Here is a 6,448-nt window from a genome sequence, read left to right on the forward strand (position 1 = left end):
ACAACAGTGGCATTATTGGAACGAGCTCTAAATTCATTCCTATCCTGTTACCCCGCTCAAATGTAAAATGATATATGACGATTACCATATGCTGCCCAGACAAGAACAAGTAATCCTGTTCCACCTCGGGACAAGTGACAATAGACTTGAAAAGTATGTGCACCGACGCAAGAAACTGACACAGTTACCGATCTGCAATTTCTCGACATAAAAATGATTTTTCGGCCCCCAAGAAGGACTCAAAGAGATGAGTATAGTACATTCATCTTCGAAATGAGATTTCAGATAAAAAGGCATCCTATAAGAAGAAGAAGTAGTAGTAGTAGTAGTAGTAGTAGTAGTAGTAGTAGTAGTAGTAGTAGTAGTAGTAGTAGTAGTAGTAGTAGTAGTAGTAGTAGTAGTAGTAGTAGTAGAAGTAGTAGTTCATGGCCATTAACACCGTTGTCTTTGAATAATAAAAATGTAATAGCACCTAGTAGGCGTCGTGCTTCGTCCTACATGTTATATGTGTATTGTTTTTGGTTTGGGCATATTTCAAAGGCTTTGAAAACATTAAAAGGATAATGCTTTGTTTAAAAAAGAACAAGTTTTTTTCATCCTAGTCTTATGTTCAGATTTGTCATATGTCTGATAAATGTCTGTATTTCTCATGATATTTACAGAAAATTGAGAACGTCACAATTTTTTACATGCAACAAAATGATTTGCCCAGCTTGGATGCGTCAACCTTGTGTGGAATGTTTAATTGTGCTCTCTATATACATGACTATGATAGGTTTGTGTACATAAGGGTTCTGTTCTTGTTGATACTGCTAATGATGATGATGATGATGATGATGATGGTGATGATGATGATGATGATGATGATGATGAAGATAGATATAAAGTGATGATACTGATGATGATGATGATGATGATGATGATGACGACGATGATGATGATGATGATGATGATGATGATGATGATGATGATGATGATGATGATGATATTCATGAGGATAATGATGACGATGATGATATTCATGAGGATAATGATGATGATGATGATGATGATGATGATGATGATGATGATGATGATGAAGATGATGATGATGATGACAATGATGATGATGATGATGATGATGATGATGATGATGATGATGATGATGATGATAATGAAGATGTTGATTTTTTATTTTAATAATAAATTAATTTAATACATTTAATCATATTATATATGATAATAATATAAAGCAATGTAATATTATATACCATATCATATTCTTTGAAGGATGAGTAACATGGAATTTGAAAGTTTAATCTCTTAGTTGAGTCTTAATTATTGCCTGCAGTGAAAAGAATTATTCAAAGTGTTTTTGGCGATATGTATCGCCAAAAGAATATTCTTCTCCATCTTCTTCTTCTTGTTCTTTTTCTTGTTGTTGTTGTTATTCTTCTTCTTCTTCTTCTTCTTCTTCTTCTTCTTCTTCTTCTTCTTCTTCTTCGTCCTTTCTTCCTTCCTGCCTACCTTCCTTCCTCCTCCTCCTCCTCCTCCTCCTCCTCCTCCCCCTCGTATTCCTCCTTCTCTTCATCCTCCTTCTGAATACCGAAAAAAAGTATCAAATTTTACAGAATTGGACAGGCTAGTAGCGCCGAGTACATTTTCTTCAAGTACAAATACATAGCTAGAAAACTCGACCTTCAAATACCGAAGTCCCAGGTTTGATAGTTTTTGACAATAGTCTGTTTTAGAACAAATTTTCTGGCCACATTTTCAAAAACGTGTATTATTTCCCAGACGAATTGCAGTTTAGGAATAACTTCTAAACAATTCCAACAATCCAATTATAATGGAGAATCAATTTTCTCAGCTCATGCCTGCATCATATTAATTCCATCATGATATTTTGAAATATTTTTCTTCTTAAATAAAGAGATGCATTCTGAATTAAACCAAAAAGATATTTTCCTTAACTTTAGAACCTTAAAGAAGTCTAAACTCAGTATAAAGTATGTCTCACGAAAAAACAAAACTGAAACAAACAATAAAAAGCCGAACAAACAAAACAAAACAACAACCCAAAAGCAAATAAAAAACCCCAAAACAAAATTTTAAAAAACAGAAACAAACAAAAGAAACAAAAAAAGAACAACAAAAAGAAATACTACCAAAGAAGGTCCCAACAAGAAACAAATAAACAAACACACATATACAAACACACACACATACACTTACACACGTCAAACAAATATTTCTTTCAAACGAACCCCAAACAAAACGAACGAATAATCTCACAATCTTTTATTTTCAGGGGTATCTGCAAACCCAGGCAAAGAATTTCTGGTATTGTTTCCGCAGTCAAAAAACAATCCTAATTCAAGGGATATACTGGTAGCCTTGTATAATGTCAATGATGTCACAGAGGATACAAGTGTATGTTTGAATGTTATCCTGGTCTTCATTGTAATGCGTGATTTAAGGTGGTGATTTAATTTTATTTAAAATTTTAAAAATGGTGATAATGCACAGACCATTCGAGCGTTTTACAAAGGCTGTCAGCTTGTACACCCGGTCTGGCCGTCTCTCTGGTCTTTAATGATGTGTGCTGGGTTGATAAGGATGTCAGGCTGGAATTCCTCTTCATATTCTAGCAGATGAAGAAATTGAAATCTGGTTTGATATGATAAATATATACATGGCGTCAGATTTCTCCGTGTTAATCTTCCTTGGCGTGTCTGTGGGAACTGTGTGCTCTCAGACAGTGGTACAATTTAATAAAACTTATACGCTATATTTACTTGAAGTGAAGTCCTAATCTTATGATAATGATAATATTTGCTTCAATGCTAGTCTAAAATCAGACCTAGTAAGCAGGTTCAAATGGTCAAACGGCTAAACAAGCCAAATAATATTATGATAAAATAGTCAACTGTGTGAGCGTTATAAGCACACTAACACTCACACTCACTCTATCCCATGACCGGTTGGTCGTCGGGGGGACTCTCGGGATGCAGACTTCACGATTCGACGCCACTCATCACGGTCTTGGGCCTTCCTCAATAGATTGTTCCACGTCAATCCTGTCCAATCTTTAATGTTATCCTGCCACACTTTCCTCTGTCTTCCTCTTTTTCGGCAGCCTGCAATATTGTCTTGCATAAGCTTTTGTGTCTTACGAGGTGACAAAACCAAGACAATATCCTTCTCTTTACCATTGCAAGTGGGGAGCTGCAAGGTCTGGGCCGGACGTCCCGCTTGCTGATAGGAAATTGATGTGCATTTCGAACCCAACACCTCTCATTTCCAGGTGCATTGATTGCCGCGTAATCCTGTCTGACAGAGATTATTGCATATGGCCTCTCATGCATTATTGTGTCCATAACAGCACCTTCCCGTGGTGTTCCCCGTTTCTACTGAGATTGTTATGGACGCGACCGAGTCCCCGGCGGTATAACCGGGCTAAGGAGTAGGTGGGACCCCTTCCTCTTAAGGTGCAGGAGACAGAACCCACCGATGAGTGATACACGCTCTGCTCCTCACCCACCCACCTCACACTCATTCTGTAGTGTGGTGTCCTCTGTATGTCCTTACTTTTCTTAATCTACCCCTATAGCTCATACTTGTTTCCTAGTGCTGTAACTTTAACACTTCTATACTCCCTCTTTGGTCGGCCTGTGGCCCATGTCTTCTGCATGACTATCTGTGATTGATTGTAATCATGTATCCTTCTTAAAAAATTGAGATTTTTAGGGAAAGGGCTGGTATCCCTTTGTTTAAGGCCCACAGAATCTTTCATCGACCCAAATGACCCAGGACGTGACGATCCTCTGTTTATGAAATACGGCCCTTTAAGCAGAAAGAATAACTGAAATTGATAACTGCAAGCCAGGAAACAGTAGGTGGCGGGGAATGGGCGACCGTCAATCATGAAAGAGACTGTGGGAAAGACAAAATGAAGGCTACTTGACTAAACCCTAAAAAAATTAATTATATGGGGAACATGCATCTGCAGCTCAACTCCTGATGTTATGCAGCTGACAAGGAATACAGGTTAGGGTGGGAAGACAGACCAGAGACTCCCCAGCATGCCATGACAAACAAAAGGAAAGCATACGAGCTCGGACGTCGCCTCGGAAAAGGTCCGCGCCAGACAGTGAGTACCCAGGCTGATCTTCGCGAAAAGTCAGCTACTGGGACAAATAAATTCCACAAACATTTGAATATTTTACAAATTAACATTTGTGGAATCAGGAATAAAAAGACAGAGCTAAGAAATTATTAAATGAAAAGGAAGTTCACATTGCTTTACTTCAGGAAACCCTGTATAAAAATAGCGATCCATATATTGGTGGTTATACATACTATACCTGCAAATGTGACGACTGCCGTGGTGTTATTACTTATATAAGAAATGACATCACGGGAGATGTTACTTCTAAACCATCACAGAACTCAACCGATGTACAGAAAGTCACCTTATGGCACCTAAATAAGAAATTTACCATTTACAACATTTACAACCCTCCACGGTGTACTATAAACCTAACAGATCTAAACAGTTCCCAATACAACAACACAATAATTGCTGGTGACTTCAATGGCCACTCTCCACTATGGGGATACAAAAATTTAAACAACACAGGAAAAGAACTAGAAAAGTTTTGCAATACAACCAACATCACCATTTCACAAAATGCAGACTCAGTCCCCAACTTTCTTCACAGAGCTCATATGTCCCTGAGTCATCCCGATCTAACCATCATCTCCTCTGACCTTCTGAATTCTTGTCACATTAAAGTCCTGGATGAAATAGGCAGTGACCATAAACCAATTTTAACACAAATAACAGTTCAAACACAGAAGAAAACATTTGAGCAGAAATCCAAATGGAATTTCAAGAAAGCAAACTGGAATGTTTTCACAGCAACATTAGATGACCAGCTTCTAAAAATTACAGATACATCAAGTGTAGAACATTTAAACGAAGCCCTCACCAAAGCCATTCTTGCAGCTGCAAAAGCAGGAATTCCAAGAGGTAGTCGACAGAATTACAAACCCTTCTGGAGCAAAGAAATTGAAAAAGCAGTAAATGCAAGAAAGCAAACAAGGAAAAACTTAGAGGAAAACAAAACCATTAAAAACAAGATTTAGTACAATAAAGCATCAGCAATTGTCAAAAGAACTATTAACAGCGCTAAAAGAAAGAAATGGGCAGACACATGCGCTAATATTGACCTCAATCAAAATGGGAAAAAAGCATGGGCCTTACTTAATAATCTTAACAATGAAACCCCGAAAAACAACCCAAAGCCCATGAATACTACAGAAGGAACAATCGTAGATGACCAAAAAAAAGCCATGATCTTCAACAAACATTTTGCTTCAGTAAACAAGGCATCAAAAAGAAGTGAAAAGGACAAAAAATTGATTAAAGACCTTAAACATCAAGAAAAGGCCCCAAAAGCTATCTCATACCTGTTCAAAGAGGGCTTTATCATGTCAGAACTTCACAGAGCTATGAAAAAACTCAAGTTAAGGAAATTCCCTGGACCAGATAAGATACACAATGAAATGCTCTTGCATCTTAGCGTGAGAGGTAAACAGATGCTTCTCAAACTTATAAATCTAACATGGGAGACAGGAATAGTACCAAGGGGATGGAAAAATGCTATTATAATTCCAATCTTAAAGAAAGATAAACCACCCGACGAAACGAAAAGTTACCGACCAATAGCTCTCACCTCATGTGTTGGAAAGATCGCTGAGAGAATGGTAAATAACCGATTATACTGGTGGCTGGAGACATGTGGCCTACTAAATAAATATCAGGCAGGCTTTAGGATAGGGCAAAGAACAGAAGATCAATTGTTTAGATTAAGTCAAAAAATAATTGATGGCTTTCAAGATGGAAAACATACAGTCGCGGTTTTTGTTGATCTCCAACAAGCCTATGACAAAGTATGGAGGAAAGGGTTGTTATCAAAAATGATGGACTACGGAATTGATGGAAATCTCTACTTCTGGATTAAACAATTTCTCAGTAACAGAACAATCCAAACAAAAATTAATAACGGACTGTCAAACAGAGAAGTATTAGAGGAAGGTCTCCCACAAGGATCCTGCCTCAGCTGTACTCTCTTTCTTATTTTTATAAATGATCTACCAGAAGTATTACAGACAGAAAAGGCCCTATATGCTGACGATTTAGTTATGTGGTATACTACGAAGCACCTACCAATAGCCTCCAATAGAATAAATGAAGATTTAGAAAGCTTAAACACCTTCTGTGATAAATGGAAATTAAAAGTTAATTGCAATAAAACAGTCTACTCTATATTTACTAAGAGTCATCCTGTTTCCAAGAAAGAAATAACACTCTCCATCCAAGGCCATCGACTCGCGAAAGAAGAAAACCCCACATATTTGGGCATACAGTTAGACAAACAACTATCTCTGAACAAACACACTC

The sequence above is a fragment of the Berghia stephanieae genome, chromosome 13 (assembly GCF_034508935.2).
Source record: "Berghia stephanieae isolate SIO BIC M18660-M18661 chromosome 13, UCSD_Bste_1.3, whole genome shotgun sequence".
Taxonomy (NCBI): domain Eukaryota; kingdom Metazoa; phylum Mollusca; class Gastropoda; order Nudibranchia; family Aeolidiidae; genus Berghia; species Berghia stephanieae.